Genomic DNA, 20,593 nt, shown 5'->3' with positions numbered 1-20,593 from the left:
CAGCTAACTAAGCTATGGGCATTCTTTCTGCCCAGATCAGAACAGCAGAGCCAGGATGAGCTCTCTCCCCCAAAACTTTCTCAATCTGTCTCTCTCTTTCCCCTAAGGTTGTAAAAATCGGCACACTCTGAGATCTGGCTCAGGTTCAACTGTAAAATCATTCAGGAGAGGCACATCTCTACATTTTCAAGTGTCATGCACCTTTTTCAGAACATTCATATCTTAGTTATTGAAGTTCCCACCATCATTATCAAACCATTAGTTGAAAGAAAACATGTCTATTGCCCTGAAAATAAATTCTGTAGTACTACAGTTCTTTAGATTAATAACAAACAAAAACGTTCAGGTGCACTGACAATAAGATGTCTTTCAAAGCATCACAAATAAATCGGTCAACTTGTTCTAGGCAGGACCACATCGACGATATAACAGGTTATTTTAATAATTAGGGAACTGTATTAGTCATCATCAGAAAAGGGCTTTTTAAAAAATCTGTGGACCCCTACTCCCAGACACACACTCCTACTTTAGCAAGAAATAAACACATATAATTGGATGGCTAAATTCTCCTACATCCCCAACGTGACTTGGTCAAAATTGATGAGCTAAAGCAAATGGACCCCTCCCAAGAAGTTGTCTTAGGAGGTTGTCTACAAGTGTTGTCTCAACAGTTTGTAGTCTGGCAAGAACTAAGACAAAACTCATCACTGGCTCTTCTAAATAAATCTTTTGCACTTTGGGAGGCCGAGGCTGGCGGATCACCCGAAGACGGGAGTTTGAGACCAGCCTGGCCAACACGGTGAAACCCTGTCTCTTCTAAAAATACAAAAATTAGCTGGGCGTGGTGGCATTTGCCTGTAATCCCAGCTACTTGGGAGGCTGTGGCAGAAGAATCGCTTGAACCTGGGAGGTGGAGGTTGCAGTGAGCCGAAATTGCACCACTGCACTCCAGTCTGGGTGATAGAGCCAGACTCTGTCTCAAAAAAAAAAAAAAAAAAAAAAAGAAGAAGAAAGAAAGAAAGAAAGAAAGAAAAAAAAAAATCTTCCCTGGCACACCTTCCCAAATCCTCATGCTTTATCATAAGGAATATAGTGGTCAGGAAATAATTCCTTTGGAAGTTCTGGGGCTAAAATTTGTTGAAAGGATTAAAATAAATCACTGGATTTCAAAAGCATGATGAAGCATGACTATTAATGCTTTATCATCTGCTATTATTAGAGATTAATAATATTACTCTCTGAACTAGAAATAATCTAAAACTAGAAGAAAAACTTTCAAAAAGAACTATTAATATAAAAACACAAATACTCCAGTTCAACATATTTAAGACGTTTCTCTTCAAAATTGCAAGATAAAATTAAGCCATAATTAAACAGTATCATATCATTTACCACTTTCCTTCATGTAATCCAGTGTTTCCTGCTGCTCCTCAGGAGAGAAAGGAGGAAATATCCTTATGGAGCATGGAGTCAAAGTATGATGTCTATGAATGTATATATGCCTGCCTTCCACAAAGTCGGGTGTTCACCTGTTGTCAAAAACGATTGCAGCTCATTATTTTCTATATTTAATGAAGGTACTTTTATTAGGGAGATATTTTTAATCTTTTGTTGTATTAGTCCATTTATGGACACTAGTCAAATTTAAAATTCACATTCTCCTTTTTGATAATCATTCATGAGTAGTAAGGCTTGCTTCATACAACTGTGAGGCGTGTGCAATGCACAACTCCAAGGACCACCTTTTTTGTGTGATTTTTGCGAACAGCAGACTTTGTGAAGTGTCAGTGAGGACTGTACATTACCTGCAGTAAGCCTATGAGGAGCTATACATTAGAATATAAAATTAGCACTATAATATATTTACAGAACTATTTTTAAAAATAAGATCCTCAAGGACAGCTATTATCAATATTTCAAAAAGCCAACTAGATTTCATACATATACTTATGTATTTGCATAAGACAATTAAAGCACCTTTGCTTTTGGCTCAATTTATATCAAATCATTTGATTTAAATGTTCATCTAGTACACTTCAAAAATGATGACTGCCAGGTACATGTTGTTTATTACTAAAAATAAAAAAAACCAAATTGCAATGTTTTATTATGCAAAGTAGTTATGAAAAATGGGTCCCTACAGGAAAAATAATAAAACTTGATCTTAACAATAAAAATATTGGGAAAATAATGGCCTATATCATAAACTGAATTAAAGAAATTTCTTCACCTTAAAGACGTGTTAGATGAGGCCACTCATTTATTAGTTCTCCCCAGATACACGGGAAATCTCTATGCACTATGTTAGTTAGATGTGAGAGATGACAAGAAGAACAAGATGAAGTCCATATTCTTTTCTTTTTAGACAGAGTTTCACTCTTGTTGCCCAGGCTGGAGTGCAATGGCACAATTTCGGCTCACCAAAACCTCCGCCTCCTGGGTTCAAGTGATTCTCCTGCCTCAGCCTCCCGGGTAGCTGGGATTACAGGCATGCGCCACCACGCCGGGTTCATTTTGTATTTTTAGTAGGAACGAGGTTTCTCCATGTTTGTCAGGCTGGTCTCAAACTCCCAACCTCAGGTGATCCACCCGCCTCAGCCTCCTAAAGTGCTGGGATTACAGGTATGAGCCACCGCACCCAGTTAATGAGATCCATATTCTAAAAGAAGCCACAATTTAGTGGGTTTTTGCCAAATACATATAACAATAGTAAGAGCTATCATAAATATATGAACAAAATATTTGTGTACAGAGGACAGGGGGCTCAGTGGGCTTAGGGGAGCTGGGAAAGATGTTCCCAAAGGAAGTAACTTGCTCTGAGACTTGAGATATGAAGATCATATCCTAGGCAAATGGATTAGCTCTCACCAAGTTTGAGTTCAAACTAACCTGGCTTGTCCCCAGAGGACTAAAACATTTAGCATGGCAGGCAGATGGGAGAGGGCGTGAATAGGCTGGCTGGACTGGGCTGTTGAGGAGTCTGGATTTTATTCTAAAAACATATTTCGAGAATATAAAGAGGATGTTCAGCATTACTTGTTAGGATGATACATCTAGAGGAAGAACGAGTAATGGACTACCTGAGGAAAAGTTGGCATTATCAGAAAGACTAGTTAGAGACAATCTAAGAGAGAAGTGCTAGAATCTGGACCAACGCCATAGCAAGACAGACCAAAGTTGACTTTAAGAGAGTGAGTAGATTGGATTTGATGACTGGTTAGACAGGAGGCAGGTTAAAGAGATATTGATATCATTTAAAACTGTAAATATCCAAGTTTTTGTTTCTGTTTTCTAAGTGAGGATTAAAGAGTTAAAAAAAAATGCTGTGTTTTGAGTACAGTGCCTGGTGCATATCTAGGTCTCTGGAGAAAAAAATAACCAGTTACAGATGGAGTATTCAGTTTGCAAGGCTTGTAGGAGACTCAGGTAATTAAGTGGGATCTTGCTGGCAAGGGACGCTTATGAGTCTTCAGCATACACAGGTTAGCCAGGATTTGAGATTCATCTCTCAAAAAACCCCCAACTTATGTCTTTCAGGAATGCAGAGAGACTGGGAGTAGAAGTGACTCAAAGGGGGAAGCCCTCATTATTTAAGGAGAAGATTAGGAAAATAGAAGGAGGATAAAGTGATCTCAATAAAGAAAGTGATCAATGAGGAGTATCTCAAACCCTTGGAAGAGTTTCAGGAAAGCAGAGGCAGGTGATGGGATCGTGTTACGGAGAGATCAAATACAAGAAGGACTAACATCAGGTGTTGGGTCCTCACAATTAGGACCTCATCTGGTTTATAGCATATCATATCTAAACTCTAACCTCACTATTAGCATTGACCATATTTCTCATATAATTATGAATTTCTAGATGCCTTATAACATTTTGCAAAATCTTTCTGTCCATTAGATATGTTCAGTGAGTTGGGACAATTTTGCCTAAGTCTTTCTTAGAAGTTACTTCTATACTTAAAGGCATACTTGGAAATGACTGAGGACTGACAAATATATGTGACCTAAGCAGCTGGAGAACTTTCATTTCAGGAAATAGGGGGAAGGGAAACTGTAGACATCCCAAGCCCAGTGAAAACATTCAGACTGAGTACTAGGTTACATAATAGTGAACTGCTATGTTTATTTGTTACCAAGTCAACAAGTTTGACTTTACTGATTCCGATTTTGGGTTCTAAAGTCAGGAGATATGCAGTTCCTATTTCCAGCCTCACCATTTAGTTGCTATATAACCTTAGACAAATGACCTAGCCTCTTTGTGTTTCTAAGTGAGGATTAAGGAAAAAAAAATACGTTATATTTTCAGTACGGTGCCTGGTGCATATCAAATGCTCAAGAAATGGTGGTTACTAATGTTTTTATTAAATTACACTGGTACCTCTTGTTGGTGGAGGAGATACATTTTATGATCCCCAGTGGATGCCTGAAACCAGATAGTACCAAACCCTACATAAACTATAATTTTTCCTGTAAAGACATATCTATGACAAAGTTTAATTTATGCATTAGGCACAGTAAAAATTAACAACAATTATAACAACATACTGTAATAGAATTATGTGAATGTAGTCTCTTTCTCTTAAAATTTCTGCTCGGTTGACCACAGGTAACTGACACCACCAAAAGTGAAACTGCAGGTAAGAAGGGACTACTAGATACTTGTAAATCCCAGAAGTGTTGAAAGCTTTCCTAAGTGCAGAAAGCTCTAATAAGCCTGTGGCAAAGTTGAAAGACAAGTATATTAACTTTACATCAGTTTTTCATGATTTTTAGACTTCATTATGAATTTGATTGACATTGAAAACCATGATCAAAAATAATATCACCAACTTGGATAGCAAAGTTGGCAGGAAATCTTTATTTATATACTCCATAAAAGTAAAGCAAAACACTCACAGAATCTTAAATGTTAAATCTTCCCATTTCTGTTTGAAATAACCAAAGATTTCAAAGAAAAGAAAGTGGGCTAGCAATTATTGAGTGCCAGTCATGTGCCAAATACTTAAGACATTTTATTGCTCCCAAAATGACTGCAAAAAATAAAGTCAGTTTTACAGTTGAGGAAACCGAGGATTAACAAGGTTAATTGACAAATTTAGGGGCTCCAGCTAACAGGTGATGAAACAAAGTTGAAATCCAAGTTTTGTCTATTCAAAATCTCGAAGTATTTCCTCTACAGACTGAGCATTTCCTTCACCTTTTTACCCACATATCTGCCATTTTAACACAATTCTGCCCTTCTCACAGAATACTATGGGATTCTTCTTCACATTTTAATAACTAGTTTCCTAAGATCAATAATTATATATTTTTAATTTTGGGAATACTAAATTCCAAGGTAGTCAATTATGAACTCGGGATCCTAAAATCTTAATGCTGGAAGTAACCTTAGTTTTTACTTCATCTAACAGAAGAGAATATAGAACCTAGAGAGGTAAGTTGACTTGTACAAAATGTCACAGTTCATTAATCATAACACCAAGAATAAGAAATACACACTGCATCATGTGACTTTCAGACCTCAGGTTTTCCAACATAAGCAACTTAATGTTACTGTGCATGTGTGTGTGTGTATTCAGTCAATATACTCAGTAGCTTTTGTTGTTAAGCTTCTATAAATTCCCCAAAACCAGGCTTCCAGTATGTACGTGCGTGCCTGCGTGTGTTTGCATACATTCCTGTATGTGCATGCATTTGAATTATTTAGAGGAGGTGTTTCTTAAACTTAGTTCATTTGAGCAGTATTTACTGCATGCATACTCTTTGCCAGCTGTTCTTCTGAGGGGCTGAGGACATAACAAAACCCTTGCATTCAGAAAGTATTATAAGCGCAGTGTCTCTGGCACAAGACCAGCCTAATTAAATTTCAATGGTCAAGTTAACATTTCTCCACAAAAATTATTTTGAAGAAATGAAAGATGTAACTGATTCTTGACCTTCTTAGGGGATCTTCTGTGATACCATTTACAGATCATTAACGTTTTTATGCCTGTATTATAAAGTACTTGACATTCTAACCGAAGTTTATATGGACACAGAGTATATTTTCCACAATTCACAAAGTATATTTCAATATTTACTGAGGAAATGGTGTTCACTAAGGCACTTCTAAATATGTTTTCAAAACAGCGGGACCTTACCAAAAATGGTCATATCTATTTATGTGTTACTCCAACCTTAATCCTGTCTATATACTTCTCTTTCTTAATCTATGCCAATGTGAACTTACAGTGACAGCTTTTCTCCAACAGAGTCCATATCTCTTTTTCTGCAAATCCAAACTAAAATCAGAGATGATCCATTTAAAGGTGCATTTATTGAATGCTTGCTGTGCGTGGCATATGCAATCTGATCTCATCCTCACGGCAGACAGTTCCAGGCAGTTGTTATTACCTCTATTTTACAGATAAGCAAACAGGCTCAGAGAGGTTAAATGATGCATGTAACACACGTGGCTCAGTGGGAAGCTGAGTATTTGAATTCACTTAAGATGCTAGAGTCCAAGTTTCACCTAATTTCTAACTCATCATTAGGAAGCATGCAAAAAAGTAAAATTTATCAAATGGTAAGAACTTTCATAGAGAATTTCCATCTTTTCTTAAGGTCAGTGAAAATGGTCAACTTTCAAATGCTTTTCCAATATTCACACAGATTTCAAACTGTTTTCATTGAAAAGAAACATAAGAATCCAATGGGTATCTCCCAAGCCTAACTGTACTATTATCATCCACAGATGAAACATTAAGAATAACAATTACTATAGTAGGACTCCTTTTCTCTTAAGGGGAAAAGAAGTCCCTGGAAGAATATTAAGGAAATGGACAGAAAACAGGGCTGCTACTGTAGAGAATGAAATTATGAGCAATGACCATGACTGCCTGCCTCAGAAAACCACTGGTGTGGGAAGATGTGCACATGTAAACAATGACGTGTGTGTCTGCATTAAATCTTCCTCATTCTATATATTCTAACGAGTCTTTAGCCCATCACAAAGTAAATACTTTGTTTAATGAACACAGCACTCATTTTGACTAGAACTGTGAATCCAAATCGTGGTTTTGGAGGCCTTAATATTAATAATGGAATTTTATACCATATAATTTAAATCATATAACTACATAGATATTTGCCTTTATTTTGTACATCCAGGTCCAGACTATGTAATATGTGGCTAAAATGACACACTTAAAATACCAGAAATCTCTTATTCAACTTTTAGACCAAAAACATACACAGCACATTAATTGCATTATTTCCCTGTAAAATTTCATTTAAGTACTGTTTTTGCTGAGATTTATTTTTCTACACTTTTAGGAGAAAGTCATAATGTACAGTTTCTAGTATGAGGCAGCACTTTACATCTAAAATAATATATTGAGCCAATCTGTCCTGATAAGACCTCAAATGAGGATCCTGGCAACGACTGTAACATGAGTTGCACAATCCCTATTTTTCAAGTATAGGTGCTCAAACTGTTAAAGTGCTTAGCCAGACTGTTATTCACTGTCAGGAGATTAATCCACGTTAATCCGAGAATAACCATAACAAACAGCCATCCTTAGAGGGCCTATTATGCTTGCATCTTTGCACAACACTCCTTTTAAGTCATAAAACAATTCAACGAATTACATATTATAATTCCCACCTCACAGACTAGACAATTGAGAGCCAGGGAAATTAAAAGTATTGCTCAAAGGGCACAGCTATTACATTTGAGGAAGAAGATATTTGAAAAGGGAACTTTAAAACTCGTAAAACCCAGTAGCTTTCTGGGCATAGGGTCCTCGGCAGATTCTGGTAGACAACTGCTTACTCACAAATGTCTTTCAGTGGGCACCAACTTGGGTCCTGACACCCACTGATGAAGTAAGTTTCCAGCTCTGTCATGGCCCTCATTCTTTGAACAGTACATGAACAAATGCAGTGCTTCTGAACAAATTAGTTTAAAACAAATCAGTACTTAACCAAAATGCAGGGCCAACTCTGACTACTAAACCAAAGGTGTTAACCCCCAGGTGGGCCATAGGTTCCTAACAGTAGAGTTCTGAAATGATTTACCAGTATGAAAGATGATGACACCTTAGATGCCCCATTAACTCCAGATTTGAAAATGTTTAAGTGGAGGGGGATGGGAGGACACATTTCAGACCAAAATTTTGAACAGATTCTCTCTCTCTCTTCACTTCTCTCCCTTTCTCTCTCTTAGGACAATTGCATGTGTACATTAAGTTTGGAGGGTACAGGGAGGAGGTGACACTATCAAGGAGAGGAATGTGCTTTCAGACCTAATTAGAGCAGCACTTAATAAATTTTGATGTCAACGAAAGATAAATATATATGTATATTTATATATATTTATCTATATATTTATATATATTTATATGTATATTTACATAAAGAAAATAAAATCTCCTCCAATTAGCAGACCCAACCTAATTTCAAGGCTGGGGTTCCCATGTGAAGCCAGGAACTGAACTATAAAGTGTAAAAGCATCAAAGTACATGTTTTTCTTCTTACTTTTTTTTTTTTGTCATTGTGCTAAGTTCCAGATGAGCAGGAACTTAATATAACTTGAGTCATTCCATGTCTACAAATGGTGACTTCACTGTGGTAATGTAAAACAAAGCAAACAAGCAAACAAATACAAAAAAAGTGCAGAGAACTATGAAAATATATGCACAAGTCTATGGGGATTTCAGGGAATAAAACCATCTTGCACAATTATTTTTATAGGTTGGTAAATTTATTGCCTGATCTGTGTTCCAACAGGAAACATGTGCCCAGAAAAATAAATTAGAGAAGTGCTCAGCTGTAGGCTAGTTTAGTTAAGGAGTAATGAAAAGGATAAGAATAGATGATGTGAGTGTAAGAACAGGCTCAGAAGCTTTCAGCTGCGTGTTTCTGGTTTCTATTATCACCTCTCTAATATAAATCTAACCCTACAGTTCTTTAATGACTCTCTGAGGACCACCACTCACAGGATTAAACACTAAGAAAGGACCCAGGAGAATGCTGCCTTTCATCTCCTTTGGGATATGTCAGAGTAGTGGATCTTATTTTTTTTTAAATGGCATTCAAGCCAGGGTTATCTAAACTATGCTATAGAAAGGAAAAGAAGAAAGGAAGAGGGAGAGAGGGAAGAAGGGAGGAAGGGAAGAGAGACAATGAATGTTGGAGTTTGTAACCCTTGAAGTCTAAACTGGCAGAAGTTTTATTTCAAGCTCTCAGGACCAATGTGCCTTCCTTTGACCCTTACTCATAAAACAGCATTCAAAATACAGGAGTAGCCAGGCTATGTGTAGCTGTCCAGTTTGGATCCCAAATTGACTTTTTTTTTTTTTTTTTTTTTTTTTTTTTTTTTTTTGCCTGGCGTTCTGAGGCTTGTGTGAGTCACCTGTCTCATGCTGTTTGGCCATTAATGAAAGAGTTATAGCTTCTCTAGGCCTCAGTTTCCTTTTTTTTATTGACATGAGATCTCTGGAGACTCTTCTGGCTCAAAAGTTACATGAGTCTATGATTCTGATAGAAGGCCCCAGAGAGGAATAGAGAAGAGTGAAGGGGGAAAGTTCTGTAAAAAAGGCCAGCTCCATGACTTTGGCAGCAATGGGAGAGGAGGGAAGGTGATCCTACAGGCGCTCAGCTCAGACTTTCTAAGCATTTTCCACCTTCTGCTTTATTTTTTTATATTGGCCTCTTTTTCCAAGACAAAGCTGGCACATGAGAAGCATGAATGCTCAACATAGACCTCTTCTTCAGCTGCCTTTTCTAAGTTACCACAGGACACTAGATTTCTTCCTTTCTCTGAGGAGCTGTGAACTGGTGATATTGGAAAGGTTTCTGGCAAAACCCAAGTCACTGCTCTACAGTCCATGCACAGTCTCTCTGTAATCCAGAGAAGTCCTCAGTGAGAAGGGGGTGGAGTTGGAGAGAAGTAGGTCCTCCTTGTTTCATTTTTAGCACTGGCATGAACCCGGGTAATGTGAAGAGCACATCTGGGCATGTGTATGCAAGAGTGATTGTGGAAAGTACAGCCACTTCTCTCCACCAGCTTCCTCCCCCCAAAACCCACCCTTTCTCCCTCCACCCATACACCAGCAAGAAGCCACCCTTCATCTGCTTGGTTTATTGTCATATTTTTGTGTTAATACATTCTGTTGATCTGCAATGTCAGGTCGGATAATGAAATTTAAATTGAGTCCCTTCGATTTCCAATAGCCAAACATTTGTGCATCTAACTCCCTGGCTGACAAGCAACTTAAATGCATTCTAGAGTGTCAGTCACACAGCACTGGCACCCCACACTGCAGCGGCTTTCTTGGGGAGATTTTTTTTTTTTTTCCTGGTGAATATTTGCAAAGGTGTCTGCCCAGGATGCAGTCAACCTGCATCCTTATAGCAAACTGTCTTATCAGAGAGCAGAGACTGATGAAGCAAATACGTGGGCCACCCATTCCCTTATTTTCTGGCCCCCAATAGCCAGTTCTTTAAAAAAACACCAAAGGGAGAGAGAGGATAAAGAGACCAAGAACACCAAATTAACTGACATTTTCTTCACCAATAAATAAGAAAATAAAGGTCACTCACTGTATTTCAGACTGATCACAGCAACATCCAGATGGAAATCCAGGCAGTTAAGAACAAGAGAAAACGCATGATCTTGATACCAAAAAGAATAAAAATTTAAAAAAGGAAGTTGATGAAGAAAAATCCAACTGCAATTATCCGTCAATTTTAGTCAACATAGGCACAAATCCAACTGTGCTCTGCTGGTTTCTCTCCCCCAATCAATGCCTCATTCTGCCGCGGTCAACTTTTCTTCTCTGAAATTTCTTTGCAGATGTATTATTAATTTCCTCTCCTCTTGTGGGAAATTCAAAAAGAAAAGAAAACACCACCACACCAGTTCTTTACTTTGCTAAAAAAGCCCCAAACTTTTCATTCCAAAATTATCTCCTTGGCTCACTTTCTCCTTTCTAGAGAAAAATGAACATACTTTTTTCTTTGTGAATCCTCGGTTCTCCATTTCCAATCATCCTTTTTTGGGGGGGGAGGGGAACAGCTGCTTTAAGATTATTTATTTATGTCAGAACACACCAATCCCCGCGGGTCTAACCCTGGTTTATTTCATTCTTGAATGCTCCCTGTGTGCACATATACACATTTGTGTTAAGATCCAGGGCTCACAAGAAAAAGCTTCGTTCTTCCTTCTTTCTTGCACAATCAGTTTATCCATTGCGTTCGGTTCCAGGAGAGAGCTGTGTCCCGCATCCTTCATTTTTGCAAGGCACCCAACAGCCACCACCACCAAAAAAAAAAAAAAAAAAAAAAAAAAAAAAAAAAAAAAAAAAAGTCTCCTTTTACATCGTCAATTCCTCTCCCCAGCCTCCCCTTCGAAGAATTTGGGGAGCAACTTCCCCCCGACTCGCCATCCTTCCGGCCGGCCCCTTCGCCAAAGATCTGATTAGATTTCTCATCACAACCCAGTGCGCAATTGAATTTTTGATTTCAGCCACCCGGCCAGCCACCTTCCCCTCTCCCCTCCAAACTCCGGTTATATCCTGTCTCCTTCCCTCCACCGCCTCTGCAATTTCATAATCTCACGTTAAATGGAGTGCGGGGGGCGGGGGCGGGGGCGGGGGCGGAGGTAGTGGAGGAAAATTTCAAGGCTCCGTCAGCTGTCAAGAAGAAACCCATTCCTCCCCCCGCTACTTTTTTTTTTTTTTTTTTTATAAGGCTCGGGGTGCCTTTTCCTTCCTCTGTCCCCACCCCCACCCCCAGCACCCGGTCCAGATCCTCCAGGTGTTGCAGAACTCCGCGGTCGGGGCCGGGATCACCGGGGAGACGCGGGATGCGGTCCCTCGCCGGTGGCCCCTGCCAGCCCCCGGGTCCCCTTCTCCTCCATCAGCCGGCAGTGGCTCCGGGGGCGCGGCGGTGATGTAAGTTGAGACTGGGGCTTTTATTTCAAATGGGGAGGATGAAGTGAGGGGACAGACGGGGTGGTAGGCAAATTAAAAAAACAAACACGAAAAAAGAAAGAAAAGAAAAAGAAGAAAAAAAGAAAAAGGAACAACACGGGTAAGAAAAAAAAAATTCCTAATCGCTGGTTCTTCTCATCCTTCTCAAATGCAACTGCAGCTTTGATCTCATTTCCAGCTGCGTTGGGTACATTTTGGAGCCACAAGTTGGTTCCCGTTGGCGCAGACCTTCCCGACGCCTGCTAGTCCTCTGCGAGGAGACGCGTTTTCGGGAGCGCAGCTGCTCCGCGCCGTCCTTAGCGCCATCGCCCTGGCTCACGGCTCCCTGCGCGGCAGAAACCCCAGTCCCCTTCCATCCACTTCGGTTTGAACTCTCTTCCTCCCCCTCCCTCTGCTCTCGCCTCTCTTTTTCTCCCAAATAAATGCTCTCTCAGCGCCGGCGGCAGCTCTTGCCAGCCTAGGCTTTCTCTCGACCAATGCCACGTCCTGACCCTTAGGGTCCTAGCTTCCAAAAGCTCCTTTCGGACTGCAGTCGCTTTCCCTCCTCTGCCCCTCTTTCTTTCCCCTTTTCCTTTCCCTTTCTCCGCTTGTGATCAGTAAAATACAATTACCCAATTACCTCCCATCATCTTAGCACTGATTGGTCAATTGCATTAACACTTGAAGTCAGGGAAGAGGGGATTGGAGCTTCTGAGATGTGGCACTGCTGCCACCTGGAGGGCAGAGCCGGAACAGCTGAGTCTAAAAGCAACCCCCGCGCTGGGAGATTAGTAATAGGCAAAAGAAATTCAGGCTGTGTGGGAGAAGTCAGTTTTTTCGAAAAGCTTGCCTGTTTTCATCCAGAAATCCAGGAGTTTTGAGCTACAAAGAGGAAGACATTAAAATCAAATCACCACTAAGATTCAAAATTATCACCAAACACACAAAGCTGTTGCTTTCAGGTTGCAGGGTAAGGAGCCTCTCCTAGTCAAGCACACTGGTCCCAAGCTGTGGATTAACACAGTACTATTGCTTAGCTGGGCGAGGTGGCGCACGCCTGTAATCACAGCACTTTGGGAGGCCGAGGCGGGAGGATCACGAGGTCAGGAGATCGAGACCAACCTGCCCAACATTGTGAAACCCCGTCTCTACTAAAAATACAAAAATTAGCCAGGAGTGATGGCGCGCATCTGCAATCCCGGCTACTCGGGAGACTGAGGCAGAATTGCTTGAACCCGGGAGGCAGAGGTTGCAGTGAGCCGAGATCGGGCCATTGCACTCCAGCCTGGGCGACAAGAGCAAGACTCTGTCTCAAAAAAAAAAAAAAAAAAAAAAAAAAAAAAAAAAAAAGAATAGGCTCAGGCTCATCAGAAAGAATCCAGAGTAACTTAAAAGCTACTGGAGAGGGAGGCTGTGGTCGGGCAGGATAATCTCACCAGGAGGAAGCAACTGTAAAGGCGAGATAGTAGCCTTCAGCCTATGCAGTGTTGCAGTAAATTGGCCTGTTCAGTTTGTACAAGACATCCAGGACAGCTTGACAACTCAATTCCAACATCCCCTGCTCGAGGATGTGGACTTTTCCATCAACTCGTATTAGAGAAATAGTTGGCACATTTCGAATTCACTGGGTCTCCTTAGAAGGACTGGGCCAACAAAATAATGCTATTAATATTATATTTATATTGGTTTCTTTCTCCAATGTATAATTTTCATAAGGCCCCTTCAGTAACCTATGGACATTCACTTTTTGTCATTTATGTAGGTAACATTGAGATATGAATAAATGAAATTAGGAATGATAATTTAAACAATACTCTCTATATATGGAATAGATTAAATAAATGTTCCTCTGTTTTGTGTGCCCTAAGTAATGATCTTTGTGCTGGTTTTCTTTATTTTTGAGAGAACAGAATATGTACTTGGTTTAAAAACAGTTTTAAAGAAAGTGAGTAAATTATAATGGAAGGTAGCCTCAAACAGAAATGAGAAAAGATTTATTAAGAGAACATCAGAGGCATATCCAAGTTTATACAAAATGCTATTTTTTTCTTTTCTGTTCCCATTATAGTACATGGTATTTCCTTGCTTAGAGTTAAAAAAAATTACATCTGTAATGTTCTTTGCGTACTAAGAGCATACTGTAACGTGCATCTCAGATGTCAGTACATGCAAGGGGAAAGACTTTTCCTTGCACATGGATTGTGATTTATTGTAATTTCTCCATCTTTTTAGAGAGCTTTGATGTTATGAATTACATCAAAATGTGAATTTTTTGAGGGTTAGTGGCGTTGCTTCTATTTTTAAATGAATGCTGTATTGATTGATTCAAACCACTAGTGAGCAGTTGACTTTAATTTGTGTTTTGAAGCTTTTACCCTTATATGCCATTTATAGTTTATCCACTAATAAACGATTAAAAAGTACATTCACTAGCGATACTAGATAGCTTCAAAGGAGTCTATCCTCCGATTCTGAAGTAAGCTAGAAGCCATTTGAAATGAAAATTTTCTTTTTAGGGATTTTGACAGCAAAGGAAAGCCAATGATTTGTTTTTTTCAGAGCTAATTATTAGCTATCTACCAGAATCTTTAATACTATCAGAATGAATTAATCTATTAGGCAAAGCAGCAAGGACAGATAAGTGCTATTTGGCCAAAAGGGAAAACAGAACAGCTTCCCTCTCCTGTTAACCTTCCCCTTCAGCAGCTACAGTATCTTTACTTACATCATCGACTCATTCACACGATATGACCCTGAATTTGTCACGTGGCTTTCATTTGTAGATTTAGATTGAACCAGTCATTATTGACAATCCATACGGCGTGGTTTCTGTTACACTTCTCATATATATATCACCTTATTTAATACTCAAAACAACACCCTGAGAGATTTTGAAGATGGAAAAAATGAAGCTTAAAGTCACAAACTTGGTAAATGACACAGCCAAAATTTGAACCCAGATCTACTCAATGCCAGTTCTTCCAGTTTTGCGCTAACATCTAGGTTTTGGTAACATGGGGAACACCTGTATGTCAGTTATCAGCATGCAGGCTGTCATTTTCTGCCCTGAAAGCCAGGTATGAATTTGTAACCCTTTCAGAGGATGGCAATACCACATTTGTCACTGAATGACCTTACTCAAAGAGGATTGGAATAAGTAGTAAACAAGCTAACTGTGATGAAAGTATGCATGCAAACCAAATTGTTGCTGAAAAAACCATAATTATAGATATTTATGCAGTAGAGGGTGCCAGGTACTATTAACAATGACAGAGTATGTGTTCAAGTAAAAATTTTTATAAAAGCTCTTTTAGAAGAAATAATATTACACCATCACCCTCCCCATTAGCCCATCTAGTTACCAAAAGCATGGAGAGGACAAAACGCTTAATGAAATGACATGGCTTGGGAGAAGAGGAGGCACAGTGCTAGCATGCTAGATTTGTTCTATGGACATGCAAATTTCTCTTTTGTTCTTCTCTGATTTGTAGACGTGAGTCATTAAACAAAACTGTTATCTTATTTCACTGTATGTTCATGACTATACCCGGTGTAATCTTTAGCAAACAGCAGGGGACAGCATCTTGTAATCAGAAATACAAAATAGCAAATAGAACAAATTCAGTAACTTTGCTTAAAAATAAAAAAGTGAATGTGTCTATTGTGTTTATTAATTGGATTTTACAGGCTGTAGGCAACTCTATTGAAGCACAATACATACTTAAAGTTTGTGTCTTTATTCTGTGCTATAAATCCTGGAAATAAATATTCTCTTTTCACTTCCAATAGTATTACACAGGGACCAGAATATCCTCTGGGATAATCATATCAAGCTTGCCTGTATAGTCACACATAATGACATGTGAATTAATTTCATTAAAACAACTTACTTTTTTGAAACTACTTTGACTTTAAAATTCAATACTCAGTGGGAGTTTACTAAAAGCAGGGAAAACTGCCTTGCAAAATCAGCAGATCTCCTGATAACTCATTCACTATTTTGAAAACAGCATGGGGGAAAATGCCCCCATGATCTAATCACCTCCCGTGAGGTCCCTCCCCCAACACATGGGGATTACAATTTGGATTACAATTCAAGATGAGATTTGGGTGGGGACACAGAGCCAGACCCCATATCAGGAGGTTACTGCAAAGTTATGTAAAAGGAAACCAAGTGGAGAATCAGAGTGATCATTGCAATCAACTACAACCTCTCTCCCTTATGAATAACAAAGGTCCTCAGTGATTACTGGGGTTTGCTGGAAAGAAAATTGTCCACATTAGTGACCATCTAATCAGTCACTTATTTCAACATATGTATAATAATCTCCAGTTATGTGCCAAGTATTATGGAAGTCATCACTAACTCTTCTGTTACCTTTACTTTCCTGATAGCACCTGTCAATGCTGTCTCAGGAATGGCTCACAGATGTGTGCCAAAGAGAGTGTACACATTTCTCTTTACTATTTTAGAGAGACCACTATCGGGTTCCTCTGTGGACTCTGCCACTCATCTTTCTTCTTACCCATTCTATCTCCTCTCTAATACCAGTTAGCTTGTGAAAAAGGAAAGAAGAGAAAAGTTTAAATGAACAAACATTAAAAGGAAAATCTGTTCCATATGTACAATGACAAGAAACCACAACATTGAAAAAACTATTTGTAATATATAGAAAAAGATTCATAGTTTAAATACAAAAATAGTTCTTAAAATAGCTAACATGAACGGGAAAAATACTTGAATAGCCAATTACATGAAGAACTAGTTATTTTGACATGTATTGGGACCCATGTTGCTTAACACAGTGCCTGGTTTGACCTCTTAATAAATTTTGATTGACTAGATGAATGAACTGTCCACTTGGTTGGGGGAGGAACGTGGATAGATAGTAGCTATGCTAATTACAATCAATGGTGAGTAATATAGTCAGAATTTTACAGAAGTGTAAAGAGCTGGGAGTGGAAGGCAGAGGAGACAGTAGCTGCCTCAATGTGGCGCCAGACCAAGAGGACTTCACAAATAGAAACTGTATTAGGCTGTTCTTACATGGCTATACCAAATACTTGACACTGGGTTATTGATAAGAAAAGAGGTTGAGTTGGCTCATGGTTCTGCTCTACAGGAAGCATGGGAGCATCTGCTTCTGGGGAGGCCTCAGGGAGCTTAAATTCATGGTGGAAGGCAGTGTGCAAACATGGTGGGAGCAGGAGCAAGACAGAGAGAAAGGGGAGGTGCTACTGACTTTTAAACAAGATTTAACAAGAATTCACTAACATGAGGAGAGTACCAAAGGGGATGGTGCTAAACCATTCGTGAGAAATCTGCCTACATGATCCAGTCATGTCCCTCCTGGCCCCACCTCCAACATTAGGGATTACAATTTGACATGAGACTCGGTGGGGACACAGATCCAAACCATATCAGAAACGCTAATGTGTTCAAGGCTTCATCAATGTGAATGTAGTTGATGATTGCAGAACTGCCCATATGGCAGCCAGAGGACAAAGAACAAAATGAATTCTAAGAAAAATTAATTTGTTACCCGAAGATTAACGGAGTTAAAGCTTAACTAACTTACAAACTCAGCTATGGTTGAGGGGATCAACTATTAGATGCCATGTAGAGATCCAAAGAGTACAGCTTTTGAAATACAGTCATTCCTCTGTATCTGTGGGGAATTGATTCCAGGACCCCATCAGACTGCAAAATCTGAGGATGCTCAATCCCTTATATAAAAGAGTATAGGATTTTCATGTAATCTGTGGACAGCCTCACATATATTTTAAATCATATCTAGATTACTTACCCAATACAATCCTAATACAATGCCTACACATCACTTCATTCTTCAGGATTCAATGTAGTACTTAGCACTTGGCAAATTCAAGGTTTGCTTTTTGAAACTTTGTGAATTTTTTATTTCTTAAGAGGCAGAGTCTAGCTCTGTTGCCCAGGCTAGAATGCAGTGGTACAATCCTGGCTCACTACAGCCTGGAACTCCCGGGATCAAGTGATTCTCTTACCTCAGTCTCCAGAAGAGCTAGGACAGGTGTGAGCACTGCACCAGGCTCTCTGGAAGGTTTTTGATCTGCAATTGGTTGAATCCACAGATGGGAAACACACAGATATGGAGGGTTACCCATTGATACCTTCCTAGGACAATATCAATCACTAAAGAAGCTTGAGGAGGAAGGGCATTGGTGAAGGGGAGCATGTTGACAGATAATTCTCTCTTTTTCAGACCACATGAGGCAACGTGACAAGTTTGAGGAGTGACTTAAAGCAATAAGAAGAAAGCTGAAAGAAACAACGGTATGACAATTTGGCAACCACTTCTCAATGGTCTTCAACTATCTTTTACGCATCCTATCTAAATGGTGACCCAATCACTTTAAAAACACAATCTCCTTTATTAAATGTTTCTAAGGGAGAAGGTATTTGTGCGTAGATACTATGTGGTGGTATTTTTGTACTGTCTAAATTAGGAATCTTTGCACTGGGAATAAAATTGCCCATAAAGGTATCTTTAAAACTCCACCAGGAATTAGGAGATGGTGTGAATCCAGTTGTGTAATTTGGGAAGACAGCTGCATTTTATCCAGCTAAATCAGCACTTGATACTAAACAATTCCTAAAGAATGTCACTTTATTTTAGCATCAGCCATGCAGTGCAGATTCAAGAAATGATAGCCTTGTTTTCCCCACCGCGTTACTATTGTGCTTTCAGAAGATGAAGGCATAGATTTCAAAATTGAGTTCTCCTCACATTGAAGATTCATTTAGCACATCTGTGGTTCCAGGCCTCCAGCTGATTTAGTCGCTCATGATTCAAATAATGTTAAACAATTTGCATTTTTAAATGTCCAGGTCTCTAATATACACATTCTTAAGGACAAAAATGACTTTCTAAGGGATGCTGTATATTTGTGAAAAAATCATTTATGGTATTGACACTGAAAATGGAAACACCTTTATCACCTGAATAAAATAATGCCTCAGAAAATGAAAATAAGTATGTATAAACAAATACTTTCAAAATGGAAGGGGCTTAGGAATCCTTTGATTCACTACACAAATCTTCTTAATCCATCAAAAACTTTGTTAATTTTATAGGGGCAATAAGAGATAAAATAAATATGCTCATGGCTAAGACTGCGAGGTATGTCCCAGATTTGTGGTCTCATTGCACAGAGTGAACACAGGGTGACTGTTACACGAGTGTTTGACATTTTTGCCACAACCTTCAATTGACAATTTTGAAAAGGATTTCTAGTGAAATTTTAAGAATACTTATGGAAATTCGCATTTTCACTAGGATAACAATTATGCCACATCGAATTTCAATTTCTTACTTTAATTCTAATGAATGTTTCCACAATTTTTTTTGTTATTGTTCTTATTTTAGGGGTTACATTAAAAAGGCCACAGGGATTTTTCACTGCTCATACTGTCAGTTGTGTTTCTTTTACTTCTATGGTTAAAGAATGCTAAAATTATGATTATTGGAACAAAGTTTCTTTGAAGAGGCCCATCCTTCCTTTCTGTGTCTTTGTTTTATTCCTTTATAATAGCCCAAGGCCTCAACCTTAAGCAGTTCCCTTCTCCAGAAAGAATGATACTAAATGAAATAATTTGCACATAGGTGCTAACACTTTAATACTGTCCAATTCAATCCATTTATTTATTGAACAAGCAAATATTTATTGAATATAAATTTCAGCGGGTTCTGCATATACTATGACTTAGCAATGTTTTAGTAACTTTTCATCATTTGCCAGACACACTTATATTTTTGTAAAAGATTACTGTATATTTAGAAAGGGTATATGCTTGATCCAAGAAAACAGCATGGAGTCGAACCAAGAACAGCAAGTCTGGAATTTCATAGACCTCAGTTTGAATCTGACAAACATTCATTGTGCTTTAGGAGAACTGCAAATGCTTTAAGGCTGGAACTTAAGGGAAATGTGTGGCAGGAAAGAAGAAAAAATGCCAAGAAATGAACCTGCATATAACAGCCAGATCAAGAATTATTATTTTTTCCTTTTGGGGAGTTTTTTGGAAAGATAAAGGAACATCACTGAGGGCTATTAAGAAGTGATGTGATAAGTTGGGGGTCTACAAAAGTTATCCCAGAGGCAGTATGCATATGAATCAGAGAAGAACAACTGGAAACCAGAGAGAAATTGGAAAACTTGGAGGTTATGAGGATCTAAACAAAGGCAGATCTGGAGTTGGAGAGAGAAAGGTGGGTATAAGAAATGTCAAGTGTTAGAATCTACAAAGTTTTATTAATTTGCATATTTGTTGTGTTTGTGTGTATGTGTGTGTGTATGTGTGATATTCTATTTGGAGGCTATGAATAACTCTCAATCAATGTAACGAAGTACTCCCTCAAAATAATGCTCTATGAACATGGGATGGGCTTCCTTATAAGGTGGTGATGTTCCTGCCACTGGAGTAGCTCAAGCATAGGCTGCACGTGTGGTTAGTCCTTTAAGGCAAGCTTATATTAGATTAGCAGTTCCTAGACATTGTCCCTGCTTAAATTTCTACTATAGCTACATGAGAAGAGTAGGGCATTATAGTGGGATTGTCCTATTAATTACTTTAATTTAAAGCAAAAATCTTCAAT

At 38.8% G+C, this 20,593-nt stretch overlaps 1 protein-coding gene across 22 annotated transcripts in view; it reads right to left on the bottom strand.

Moving 5' to 3' along the window:
• The window catches only part of LOC105471588 (leucine rich repeat containing 4C), a 1,332,829-nt gene that overhangs the window by 167,100 nt on the left and 1,145,136 nt on the right, over positions 1–20,593 (bottom strand). For 5 of the 22 annotated variants that reach the window (XM_071074857.1, XM_071074861.1, XM_011724139.3 and 2 more), the window contains exon 1: positions 10,588–11,332. The exons of 14 other annotated variants lie outside the window; for them this stretch is intronic. The gene's annotated coding sequence lies outside the window, so the exon portion shown is untranslated. Of the gene's footprint in view, positions 1–1,392; positions 1,832–10,587; positions 11,334–20,593 lie in introns of those variants that run through there. 3 more of the 22 variants (XM_071074864.1, XM_011724142.3, XM_071074862.1) reach the window with 2 other exon arrangements.

Source organism: Macaca nemestrina, chromosome 12 (genome assembly GCF_043159975.1).
Source record: "Macaca nemestrina isolate mMacNem1 chromosome 12, mMacNem.hap1, whole genome shotgun sequence".
Lineage (NCBI taxonomy): Eukaryota > Metazoa > Chordata > Mammalia > Primates > Cercopithecidae > Macaca > Macaca nemestrina.
This window is presented reverse-complemented; position numbering and strand designations above follow the sequence as displayed.